The sequence below is a fragment of the Centrocercus urophasianus genome, unplaced genomic scaffold, assembly GCF_019232065.1.
Source record: "Centrocercus urophasianus isolate 14NV4802_14NV808 unplaced genomic scaffold, USGS_Curo_1.0 seq_9, whole genome shotgun sequence".
NCBI classification, from domain to species: Eukaryota; Metazoa; Chordata; class Aves; order Galliformes; family Phasianidae; genus Centrocercus; species Centrocercus urophasianus.
The window spans coordinates 23,934,185-23,947,383 of record NW_024885532.1 but is presented as its reverse complement, the minus strand read 5'-3'; the positions used below and the strand labels follow the sequence as shown (position 1 = coordinate 23,947,383).

The 13,199-nt window shown below is 42.9% G+C and overlaps 1 long non-coding RNA gene across 7 annotated transcripts in view; it reads right to left on the bottom strand.

The window, feature by feature from the left end:
- Positions 1-4,995: 4,995 nt before the first annotated feature.
- Positions 4,996-13,199, bottom strand: part of LOC122171646 — a 60,907-nt gene continuing 52,703 nt past the window's right edge. For 4 of the 7 annotated variants that reach the window (XR_006172046.1, XR_006172048.1, XR_006172043.1 and 1 more), the window contains 3 exons: positions 10,185-10,350; positions 6,532-6,654; positions 4,996-5,081 (listed from right to left, as the gene is read on the bottom strand). This is a non-coding gene — a long non-coding RNA (uncharacterized LOC122171646). Of the gene's footprint in view, positions 5,082-6,205; positions 6,344-6,531; positions 6,655-10,184; positions 10,351-13,199 lie in introns of all 7 variants that reach the window. The other 3 variants (XR_006172044.1, XR_006172045.1, XR_006172050.1) reach the window with 3 other exon arrangements.

Sequence of the window (13,199 nt, the reverse complement as noted above, 5' to 3'; positions counted from 1 at the left end):
GGGCGAACTGTCCATCCTGCGGCAGTGAGCAGAAAGTTTGCTACTGATTTCGGAGATGTGAGATTTTTACCTGCAGGAAATCAAGGTAAGTGGGAAATAATATACATTTTATCCAATTAAAAAGTGAAGCTCATGCATTTTCAGGTTCTCAGCCCACAGACATTTCCTTTTTCTGTCAGAAAAATACAGTTGGGAGGATATGTAATGTAAAGTACAAAAAAGGTGCTGTAACACAGAGAGGGCCAAGGGGGCCAAGGCTGTAAATTCCTTCCATCGACATGGTAATCTGTATTTGTAAAAGGCCAATATTGAGCAGGCAGCGAAAACAGAAATGCATAACCACATCACATTGTTCCACTGCCAAAAACATTCATACTAATTTCCACCATCAAACGCACAGTATGATTACTTAAAGGTTTTTTTTTTAACCAATCCAACTTATAAAAACAAAATCCTCAAGATGGTGTAACTTCACATTTTCATATTCTGTAACATGAATATCCATCAAATTGGCAACAATCCTTACCTTGTGTACAAGCCTCCTTCAGGGTCATTAATGTGGAATCAACTCCTTGCAGTAAGTAAACACTTTTTTTCCTTGGTTTTTATGTTGAAAATTGAAAATTAATCTTGCAAGTCATGTTGAACCAGGAAAACAGGGTTGACAAAGCAAGCACTGTAGTCTGATATCTTTTATTAGGCCAACTTAGAGTTCAAAAATATGCAAGCCTCCTTGACCACACACAAGTTCATGTATGCAGAACTCCAGGTTGGACCCATAAAATGGATTAAACTACTTGCTTTGTCACTCCATATATATATATATATATATACACAGTATATGTATGTACATATATACAGTATATAATGAACATGCATATACATTTTCAGTATATTCTGAAGAATATACTGTTCTTTGATGCAGCTTTAAAATAACAGCTCTGAAGGACTTCTGCTGGTTGGCATGTAACCATGTTATGGGTCAACAGGTTTCATAAAGAAAATTTAGCAGTGCACACAACAAATCCTACTTCTGATTCCTAATGAGTTGTAATTCCTATGCAAAAACTCATGACTTTCACTAACTGCTAAATATTATTAGCAGTTCCTTTCCTTTAATGGTAATAATGAGAATAGCTGGCAATATAGTAATATACTAGGAATAATAATGTAATTCACACAAAGTTTTGTAGGAAGAACAATAAAAAGGTTACTAAACTTACAACTCTAACACTTCAGAATGTTCTATGCAAGTAAAACCCTCTGTAAATGGATATGTCTCTCCTGCACAAGAATTCAAGTGTTTGTAACGTTGCTATGTGCCCACAGCAAGGTGTGTGCATAACCTGCTCACCTCTGCTTTTCCTCCCACAAGCATGTATCAAGATCACCGCCCAGCTCTTCAGCAGCCCTCCATCCAGAGGATGAGTCATCTGCCTGCAGAACAGAAGGGCACTGGTGGGAGATCTATTCCAAAGAACATGCAAAGAATTACAGGAACGAAAGGAATTGCTCTTCTTTCTTCAAGTTCTGGTGACTGGGAAACTCCTTAATGGTGTTTCATTAAAAGGGCAGTCATGTCAGTAAAAGCTAGCTTTGTTAGGACAAAAACTGAAGAAGCAGTGCCCTTCTGCAGTGTCAAACCTCTGTGCTACTATCCTCAGCACTGCTTCCCAAGTGTGAGTATCAGCAATTGCGTGGTATCTCTGCATCCCTCATCTGCTGGAATTCAGCCAGCATGGGCTGTGGCAGCATCTTGTATTCTAGTTGTGCATGCCTTGATAAGGGCTGGTGTATCTAATCTCCTTACATCAAAGGTGGCTCTGATGCAGGCTGGTAACTCATTTTGAGTGCATTTGAGGCCATGGCTAAGTATTTTAAGACTCATTCCTGTACAATAAAGGCTGTTTGTGACCAAAGAGCATCACAGATTTGCTGAAGAGTTTCGTCTACCTCAAGTAATACGTTAATGGTCTGCTAACATTCAAGGATGATCAACATTTTGATCCTCTTACCGGTGAACTGGGTCTTGGGAAAAAAAAATATTGGTAAGTGGATATACTGATTCATAAGAAACCTGAAACCACCTTTAGAATACATTTAAGATGTTGCCTCAGAGTCACCCTATCCACCTGAAAATAATATGGAGGATTAGACATAAAAGCTAGGACTTTATTTATCCGTGAGCTGAGGTAATGGCTACTAAAAATGTGGATTTCATTGACAGATGACTTAGTGAATGTGATGACAGCAGCTCAAACGTGGCTCCATTAAAGATAAAAGTAACATGCTTAAATCTCATGAGAAGGGATTTTTTCTTATTGGTAGAGTACGTATGTCAAGACCTTTAGAAACCTAAGAACCACATAATGAGAAAATAACGAAGAATCAGCACTCGTAAGTGTCTGACTGAAGTTCCCACTAAATGGGCTTTGATAGATCATTTTTCTCCTGGCAACAAAGACACCAGAAGGATTGTCTGGATTGTAGCTCTTACTGCAACCTATGATGAAAAACACTTCCTATAGCCAAGTAGAAATCCACAGAGAGGACTTTCTCCCTAGAAATAGCCATGCATTTTTTGCACTTCTAAAGTGAATCTAGTCCAGAGGTATCATCTGAGAACATCAGCACCACCAGAGGCAGAGGAGATGCCAAAACATTACTGGACAAAAATATTGGGCCATTGTGTTCCTTGAAGACTGTTTAACCAGTAACTGGAAAGATACTGAAGAACTAAAACCAAAAATGAGCTTTTGGTTGTGAGAGCTCAGCCTCCACTGTTGCAGAGCCAGCTGTACAAACTTTGCAGCCTTTCCTTGTGCAGCTGGCACCAGTGAGGGTGGCTGAAAGGCGAGCTGAGAGCAGCCCCCCTTCCTCCGTGGGTTTCAGTGACAGCTAACTACAGCTACTGCATGGGTCTCCTGGAAACACTGACCTTGGTGACAGTGGTGGCCTTTTTTGGCCCTCAGTATCAGCCCTCCCATTAACAAGACACTAACGGTGAGATTTGTTTAGTCACTGGATAGACACAGACAATTCTAGCATGATACAGAATCATAAAAGAAATGCCAAAAACACATCAGATGAATAATTCCCCAGAATTATCTACTCCTTACCACTGACAGTAAACACTGGCTAAGGTGACACACTTCAGTGCAAATATTCATAGAATCATAGAATCATTTCGGTCAGAAAAAAAACCTCTAAGTTGATCATCAGGTCCAACTGCTAATCCCATACTGCAGGCATCTACATTTAGACTACAAGAATTCCACCCTAGATACTTGCATTTTGGAAGAAGAACGCAATGTGACATGGATGCACTTGTGAGTTGATATTATCATGTCTTCCACATTACAAAGACTGGCTATTTTGACTTACAGATCTTCTCTGGGCATCCACAATGAATGCCAAACTGCACATTTGGGAGGATACTGGCCTATTTCTTAAGAGTGGAACACTGATTATGGCCACAGCATTATACTTCATTAACATGTTAATATGTTAATATAGCAACTGTGAAGTTCAGTAGTAACAAACTATCCCTCACTATAAATCCAGGCAAACACCAGTGCTGATCTACTTCTTTGACAAGGAACCAAAGGGCAGAGACCTGCAGAACTGGAGCTGCTTTTCACCCATGCACTGAGTCCTGTGCTGAGAAAGGATATGCTGTGTTTTAATGGACTTGGAGAAAAATGTGCTTTACAACAAGATTACTCCACAATAATTGCCTAAGGAAAAACAAAGAGTAGGCAGGTGAGAGGCAGCACTGTTCCGTGCAAACAAAGAGATGAGAAAGAGGTATGATTGAGGCTCCTACTTCCAGTTCCTACTGTTGTGATGTTCCAAACTGCTGTAATGTCTTTCTTAGAGACATTTATTATGTTATTCCAATCATTTTTCCAAGATAGAGTAGGCCTACAGATCTCATTTGATACATTTACAAGGAATTAGCACTAATTAATGATGAAGTGTATAATAAATAAATCTGCTAATCTGACCAGATGTAATTAGATACATAAGAATGAGATGAAGTAAGTTGAAATGTCTCTAAACTCCATTGATTGCACTGGCTAACTTGATCACAAAGTGCACTTAGACACCCACTCACATGTGAACATCTAAGGTTACCCAAATAGCTAAAATCTTTCTGAGGCTTCACAACTTGCATTGCTAGATGAGTGAGTATTCCAGACCAGCTTAGTGCTAGTGGTGGCAATGGTGATGAGGAGACAGTTGGACTAGATGATCTTGTAGGTCGTTTCCAACCTTGTGATTCTATGATTCTATGAACTAAATGATCTCAGAAAATGCAGGAAGAGTCTGAAAACAAAGGTAGACAACTCTACTGAGATGAGAATAAGGCTCTACACTTAAGCAACACATAGAAAGTGAGGGATAATAGGTTAAGCAGCAGTTAACAAAAAAAAATGCTAGGATTATAGCTGAATAATCTGAAGATAATTCACCAATGTCATATTGTTATGGGGAAAAGAAAAAATAGTCATAATAGTAGGACACATGATGGGAAGTATGCCTTACAAGGGATATTAAGGAATCTTTCCATTCATTTGGCATGAATTGCATTGCTCAAAGCTTTGGGCACTGTACATCGAGAGAGATGTGGAATAAAAGCTGTAAGAGGGGCTTGGAGGTCAAGAAAAATAAGTTATTCTCAAACTACTTTAGGTCAAGAAACAAAAGAGATAGCAATTGACTTGCAGCAAAAGAGGTTCAGGTTATAGAGCAAGCTTGTCCATTTAATTTGCACATGTCAAAAAATAGTTTTCTAAAATGATTAAGCACTAGAGTATACTACTGAAATCTCCATTCTTGGAAGTCTTAAATAACAAGTCTGTAAAATATCTGTTAAGGAGAATGTAGGTATATATCATTCTGCCTTGTTCAGACAGAAGGAAAAGATGGATTCTAGAACTGAGTGGTAACAATACATCTTAGAAATACAGAAATAAAAATATGACTTGCCTCTCTCAACAAGTGTAGCATATCCAGAATTAGGACACTCTGACTTACTTCATTCTTCCAAACAAAGCCAGCTGGTAATATTACCTGTTCTTAAGACAACAAAAACATTCTTTTAAACTGACATGTTTTAAAAACAGATGACCAGTTACAAATAAAAAAAAAAAAAGTAACTACACATCAACATCATTGCTAAATAAGTACGTACGAATCAAGCAATTTTAACACTTACTGTATAAAAATCAGATTTGCATTTCCAGTCACATGAACTACCTGGCATAGTAAACACACACATATTCCACAGTAAGTAGTGTTACCACACAGTACGTGCAATATCATGCAGTGTTTTTGTGTCTTTTTAAGCTGCTTGTAAGCTCCCTGGAACAAAAACACCAAAGAACATCTTCTGACTTGAACAAATGAAGCAGCAGCATCTCTGCCATATGTAAAGATCACTTTCCTTTTCCTCAGTGCCTTCCCTGTAGACTGATGTTAGCACAGATCCAGAAGTATGACTTCATTCTTTGATCTTTTAAAAACAGATGGGCTGGGGATCACCATGAAAACTGCAGCTTCTTAATCTTCTAACATAACTGTTAAGACCATGTACCTTCTTAGAAATCGTGCCAGTTGTTTGCACTGAGTTAAGGCAATTTTCTGACATTAAATTTCAATGACTCTGGCTGAAGGTCAAAAATACTTGTAAGTTGTTCTAGAAGGCCCTAGCATATCCCCATATTTCTGTGGGGTCCTGTGACAATGTTATGGAGTGTTCCAGCAAAGCAATGTTCAGAAGCAGAAGCGTAAACGTGGCAATTCACATTTTAAAGCTACGTGTTCTTTTGCATTTGAACAGAAGAACAAATCACCTGCTGCCCTCCTGCAATGAATTATCATCTCACTGATATCTGTTTCTTCAGAGTTTTTACCAAGGTTTAGAATTCAGTTAAGTTTTCCAATTCCCTTTCACACCAGACATTCTTATCTGTATCACAGTACTTCAGGTAAAAATCCAGTGTAAATGGTGTTATTCCTGCCCTCCAAACTGCTGTAGTTAAATACATACAGTGGCTCTTCCATCAGCCTCAGGAAAATGCTCTTCAAAACTGTTGGTTAGCACATTGGTCATTCATATACTAAGTCTAAAAGGGCGGTCATGCGTGCCATGTATCTGTGACTCCACAAATTAACAAGTTTATCAGATATATCAGTTTACAGTAGAATTCCCTTGCTGATGTTGGCTTCCTTAAGCAATACAGAATCCAGCAGATCCACAGCAGGCGCTGTCATCTGGAGCTCCATCAGCAGCAGCATCTGTAGCCACAGGTTAGCATGGACAGGTTAGCTTCTGGCTCTGTCAAAAACATGATCAGGATTTGTCTACACAAGGTGCCTTGGAAAATCAATCTGGGTCAGCCGAGTAAACTGTATTGGATTTAAACTCTGTAAGTTTTCATATTTAAGAGTGTTCAGTGTTTAACTCTGCTCAGTGTTTTAACACTATTTAGTATATCTGAATTTGAAAACTATCAACATTCCTACCTTACAGAGATGAGTTTTTGATGCCAAGAACTCCAGCACTGGTGGTTTCTTAATAGGAACTTGCAAGCAAGATTTATTCAGGTGTAGGAGAGGCTCTATGTAAATCCACTATTCTTAACTAAGCTGCAAGAAGAATGATGGCAATCATGAAAGAATTAATAGTCAGCAACCAAGAGGCTCATCTCTGTATACAGGGTTATAACAGGAGACATTTGGGTAAATATTTAGACAATGCCTTACTGACATCAAGTTTTCCTAAAGTTCATGGGGCACTGTCAATATGGTGGTTTTGCCCCTCTTTCCATAATAATGTATACAGACCAGAAGTGACTTACACAACCGAAATAAACCTACTTAACTGAAGCAAAACTACTTAGCTTGACAATATACATCTAAAATACAGATGTCCACATCTGACCTGTCAGATCACACTGTACACAAAAGTATATTTCTCTGTACAATTCCCCTCCAGAACAGATTAGATGGATTATACGCTCAACATATGTATTTTTCTTCTCTGTATATCAAGCGGTGTGATATGACATGAAATATACACTGTACACTTCTAGAGACAAATTACATTAATGTACATTGAATTTTCCATTAGCCTAATATTTGTTTCATTTCGGCATGCCCTACTATAGATGATTGAGTTAATGAGCGCAGGTTTCAGATCTCTGGATGTACATATGTTTTACATCCCCTGTCCCTGTGCAGATCATAGAATCACTGCACTTGGAAAAGACCTCTGAGAGCACTTAGTCCAGTATCAGCCCATCCCACCATGCCCACTGACCACATCCCTCAGTGCCACAACCACACTGCACTTGAACACCTCCAGGCTTGGTGACTCCACCACTTCCCTGGGCACTTTCTTAACATATTTGAGCAAAAGTAACATTTTAATGTTTTGCTTTTGGTGCGTTCTAGAGATCCAACTGTTTTCTTTTACTACAAATATCCTCTGAAGGTTGCTCCTTATGATCACCATTGTCTCAAGACACTACATTCAGCTGCAGAAAGGACAAAGGGAGAAAAAGCTCTAGGGCAGTGTCTCACATCAGACCGCTCTAGAAACTCACCTGCCCTTACCATGATAACTTGTAAACTTTGCCAGATGTTCCTCAGCTCACGAGCCCCACTCCTCCAGCACAACCTCAGCCAGGCTGATGCCTCTGTTCACAGACAGTGCATTCACCTGGGGCCATAACTTGGCAATTGCTGATCCATGCTCTTTATCAAAGCTTAAATTATGTGTAGCTAGTCTTTTTGGATGAGACTAGGTGGTGACATACTAATCTAGTTTCCTTCTGTAACAGGATAACAGATGGGAGAAGCAGGAGGTGTCATATCTTGACTGTTATTCACACTGACATGCATTATTCTTCTATCCAAGACAGAAACACAGTTTAGAGGAAACTAATACAGGATGAGTACAATTGATGAAGCCATTCTCCAGAAGCATTTATCAACAGAGAATTGTTGAAATTGAAGGCTGTATAAGAGTAAGTCTGGGATTTCTCAAAATTTCCATTACCAACCTAAGGGATGGAAGATAAAATATGCTTATTCGTTGTTGCAAATAATTCCAAGCTAAGAGAAGATGCCAGCTCACTGGAAGATGGGACAGAAACTCCAATGAGCTTGACAAATTGGAGAAATAGTCTTGGGGTCTAGTTTGAGACACAGCGAAAGAAAGATTGGATGAGTTCAAAAAGGAGACATGACCTCTGTGAAATGAAAAAGACTGGTATGATTTAGTCTAGAGATGACTACAGAAAATATGCCAAGAAAACTACGGTTAAACACTGGCATAGATTGCACAGAAGGGTGTGAAATCCCCATCCCTGGATGTCTTTAGGAACAGGCTAACATCTGTCCAGAAAAACAAAGGGACAGCAGGTCAAGGGGGCATAGGGAGAGGCTGAATCATCTCCAAGCTGATACTGTCATCCAGGATACAGTCATTCTGCATCTTCTAAAAAATTAGTTGGAAGTAGCTGCGTTTAGAAGAATTGTACAAAGACCAGCATTTCTCATTCAGCATTCTCAGAGCTGAATGAACCTGAGCTTTTTGGTTGTTAGAAATTCAGTAACTCTGCTAGCTCTCAGAGTTCACTGCGCTAAAGCTAAGGCAGTCAGACAGCCTGCTTTTATAATGCTTCCATTGAATAAATTTGCAAAGCTGCTACCTAGAGTCCACATTATTGCTCAGCGCCACTTTGTTAATTTGGAATCCAGATCTGGTGACTGATTTAGGAAAACAGTTCAGCTAATCCCCGGTGAATAGAAATCCTCAGCCTAAGATTGTACGGCTCACCAGATTCCCACATGTGCAAATGCAGCAGTTGCCTTGCAAAGGGAGGTTGAAATATCCAGTACAAACCTCAGGGGGGTTCACATGACATGCAGGAGCTCCAAAAAGCAGAGGTAGAGACAATTGCAACCTGCACATGCCTACATGCAGAACAGCTTTTCTGTACATGGAAAGTGCATATGTGTATTCTAGAAAGCAGTTCTGTCAGGAGAGTACGCAGAATTAAAAACGATAATTCTGCTAATTAGTCTTGCCTACTTTCTTTGGTAAGCAAATACAATTACCATGTATACCCCCACGATAGCAACAATCTATAGATCTCAAACTGTTTTCACGTAATTGCCTTCTGCATGATAAAACAGAAACATGTCTGTCATTACAGGAAAGCTGTGCAGATTGCCTTCTGTCTCTCACATAGCCCTGGGCTGACCTTTGGGAAGTACAAGGCCCACATATTCCCTCAGACTTGGTAGCAGGTGGGCTAGGATAGTCCTGGGATGCTGAGAGAAGCCAGTCAGGGGTATGTTATACATTGTGCCTGCTCCTGCAGTAGTTGTTCAAGCTCAGAAATAAATAAGTAAATGTAATTCAATTTTTATATATATATATAAAATTAGGAATACAAAGAAAATTGATTCTTCCTCAGGTTTTTTACAGAGACGTAGCAATTGCTTTCTAAGGAGTCCTTCTGAGTGGCACTGCCATCCTGCTTTAGTAAGGGTTGGTCTCCAGAGGTCCCTTCCAAGCCCTACAAGTCTGTGACTCTGCTTTAGAGAACAGTTTGAGTGCAAGAAAGAGTAGCTCCTACTGTAGCCCAGTACAGAACTTCTACCTACGCACTTCAGAGGAATCCCCCTGATAGGGTCCTTGCATCATCTCACATCATTTACAACAGGAGCTTTGAAAACATTGTGTCAGCAGTCCAGTTATTGACTGGACCACGGAATTGACCATGTGACCACAGTACCTCAGGCACATGTCATCCTTTCCTCATCTTGCTGGCCTTCCCATCCCATCCTCATCCCATAGCATTATTATTTTTTTTTTTGTATGGGATTAACCTTGAAGACTATTGGTACCTTTCCAGCATGGCCAATGATTCTCTCCTGTTCTCAGGAGGGTCAAGGTTTACCCCCACAACATCTAAATGCACTTGCATACTTACACCACCCAAAGAGAAACAGCTGCTCAGGATTTGCTTGCCCAACGATCCCAGGTGACACTGAAGGACTTGAGCCTTTGTCCCACATAAGAAACCAAGCACCAAGAAATTCAGGGTGCTCTCCAATGCATGACAGTCTCACATGACAAACTTAGCCAACGTTTCTGAACTTACTGATTTAAGTGCACTGTGATGACGGTTTGAAACTGATGGTCTTGGAGGTTTTTTCCCAATCTCTATGGTTCTTTGACTGGGCTTGGTGGTGATGGGTTGATGGTTGGACTTGATGGTCTTAGAGGTGTTTTCCAACTCTAAGCATTGCTGGTCTGTTTCCTGTAATCTGTAGGTACATATATAAAACAAGGCTACAAGTAGGCAAAGATATGCAGATTGTGTTGACTAAGTTACAGCCCTTGCATCATCGTGTGCAGTACAGACACTCGATGTTAGCTATAATGAATGGCAAGCTGCATTTGCTGAAATAAGGTGGTGATTAAGTGATGAGCAAATATTTTCTGAATATCATTTTACACTGACACACTTTTAATAACAAACAAGGCATCTTTTTTCATGTAACATTTTATAATTTTTATCTGCCTTGCTTCTAACCTCATCCTGTCTGGGCTATAATGCCATGACCACATATTGGGAGCGTGCTGCAACTCACTGGAAGCTAACAGAACTGCTGCATGGAGTAGGGTGCCTTCTGGGTCCCCAGGAAATGATCATTCCCAAAGGAATGCTTCTAAGCTAAGCAGGCAGCATACAGACAGGAGCAGAGCAGGGGACCGTGCTTACGCAGCCGTGTCTCCCCAGCCGCAAATACGCATGCTGCGTGCCTCAAGCCAGTTCCATTTGTATCTGCACGGATGGATGTCAGAGATATTGAGCAACGTTTCTCTGCATTAGCCCTTCAGTACGCAAATCCTCCCCGTTTCTCTTCCCGGATTTCCCCCTAGAGCAGTTATTAATTAGAGGCAGAGAAGCAGCATTAACTTATCTACTAAAAAGCTGAAATGTAAATTCAGATGGATGCAGAGAAACACTTTTTCTCTATTTACTCTTGATTTACATCTCGATGAGTCAAATCCCCACAGTCTCAGCGCGAAGCCAAACAAATTCATCAGCGATTGAAATCGCCTCGTGGGATCGTGCAGCACCACACACGTCTTTAGTGAGCGCTATTGAGAAGGTGCGCAAAGAGCTCCACCGGCTCGCAGCGTGCGGGCACTGAGGGGCGGCTGATGTCCCGGGGCACGGGGAGGGCTTACAAAACCCACTGACATAAAAAGAGAGGAAAGCAGCAGGTGTAGAGAAACCAGAAGGAGCCGATTTTAGCAGCTGGAGGCGAAATACTGATTTTTTCCATCCAGGAGACGCGAAGACGCGGACGCTTCTCAGGCAGAGAGAGCGCGGCGCTCTCTTCCCTTCCTTTTCCTTCCCCTTTCCCGCAGCTCCCGCCCAGAGCCGCTGGTGTGGCCGAGCTGCAGCCGGGGGCCGGGAGGGGCTCTGAGCCCTGCCGCTCCGCCCGGCCCCCAGGTGCGGCTGTAGCCTCCGCCCTGCACGGATCGGCCCGGCCCGGCCCGGCCCTGCTACTCGATGCTCCTCGCTCCCAGGTCGTCCCAACACACTCCTAGCACCGTCTCGACTGCCCCACACCATCCTAGCGCTGTCTTCCTGGAGAGAGCCCCTCCGGGTGCCCTCATTGCTAGGGTCCCGGACAACCACGGGGGGGGGAAGGAAGGAGGGAGGGGGGAACCGGGGGGGGGGGGAACACAGCTTCCAGCCCAGGTGCGTTGTTTGCAGTTTCCACGTCCAGTTTCCACGCCTCGGACAAACTGTCTCGGGGCGTCAACTTCGCAGAAAATGGCCGAACGCGATTTTTTTTTTCTGCGTTTGCACTCGTTTTGCATTTCCCCCTCCCGCAAAGTCGGGGCTGAAGCCAGGAGATAAAGAAGGGCAGTGGCGGTGAGCGCTGAGCGGCCCGCGGTAGGCGGGGGGAGGGGAGAGGTGAAGGCAGAACCCCGGCTCCGGCCGCAGCCCGGGGGGGGGGGGATGGGGCACGGAACGCTCCGGGGGCAGCGACCGCTGCGCGGGTGTCTGCGGGGAGAGATAAGGACCGGGCCCGAGAAACTGTGACAATGAAATAGAGAGAAACGGGGATCGCTTGGAAGCAGCTGCAGCTCCGCCGGGTCTCTCAGAGAGGGGCGGGGGGACAGCGAGCGCACATGGCACGGGACGTGGGGCAGGAGGACATGGGGACAAGGGGGATATAGGGACAAGGGAATATAGGGACAGGGGAACGTGGGGATATTAGGAACGGATGGACATGGGGACGGGGGGCCATGGAGCAGGTGATATAGGGACACAAGGACACGGAGATCTGGGGACACAGGGACAGTGGCAGCGGGAAGAGGGAGCACAGCGGGCAGAGCGGGAGCAAAACTGAAAGTCCTAAATCGCCCCAACACGCATTTGTCGGTGCGATGCTGAGGGGTGAAATGAATGGAATTCACTCACAGCCCCTGAAAGTTTTGTTCTTTTATTTTCTTTTTTCTTTTCTTTTCTTTTCTTTTCTTTTCTTTTCTTTTCTTTTCTTTTCTTTTCTTCTCTTTTCTTCTCTTTTCTTTCTCTTTTCTTTCTCTTTTCTTTCTCTTTTCTTTCTCTTTTCTTCTCTTTTCTTTTTCCCTTCCCTTCCCTTCCCTTCCCTTCCCTTCCCTTCCCTTCCCTTCACTTCTTTTCCTCCTAGCTTTTCAGGCAGCCGGGAGTTACTTTCCGCGTCGTTGTCGCTACGGTTTACGTATTTTCAGCGCACCGCAAAGTTTCCATCGGTGAAATCCCCGCACTCCCCCGCAGCCGCTCAGCTCTGGGGACGCCGGGACCCGCCCGGAGCTGCAGCACAGCCCGGCCATGGGCGGCCCCGCCGCCACTCCCCGCGGTGTCCCCGCGATGTCCCTATGCCGGTACCGGCACGGGGCACCCGCAGCCCCGAGGAAACCATGCCGAGACTCAAAGCCGCTCGGAAAACGATTGTTGGTTGCTTTAGTTTTTGTTTGTTGTTTCTTTTTTTTTCTTTCCCCCAGCGGTATTGCAGCGTTTTCTGATTGTCTGAAGATTTTCTTTTTTGTCTTTTTTTTTTTCCCTTTTCTTTTCTTTTCTTTTCTTTTCTTTTCTTTTCTTTTCTTTTCT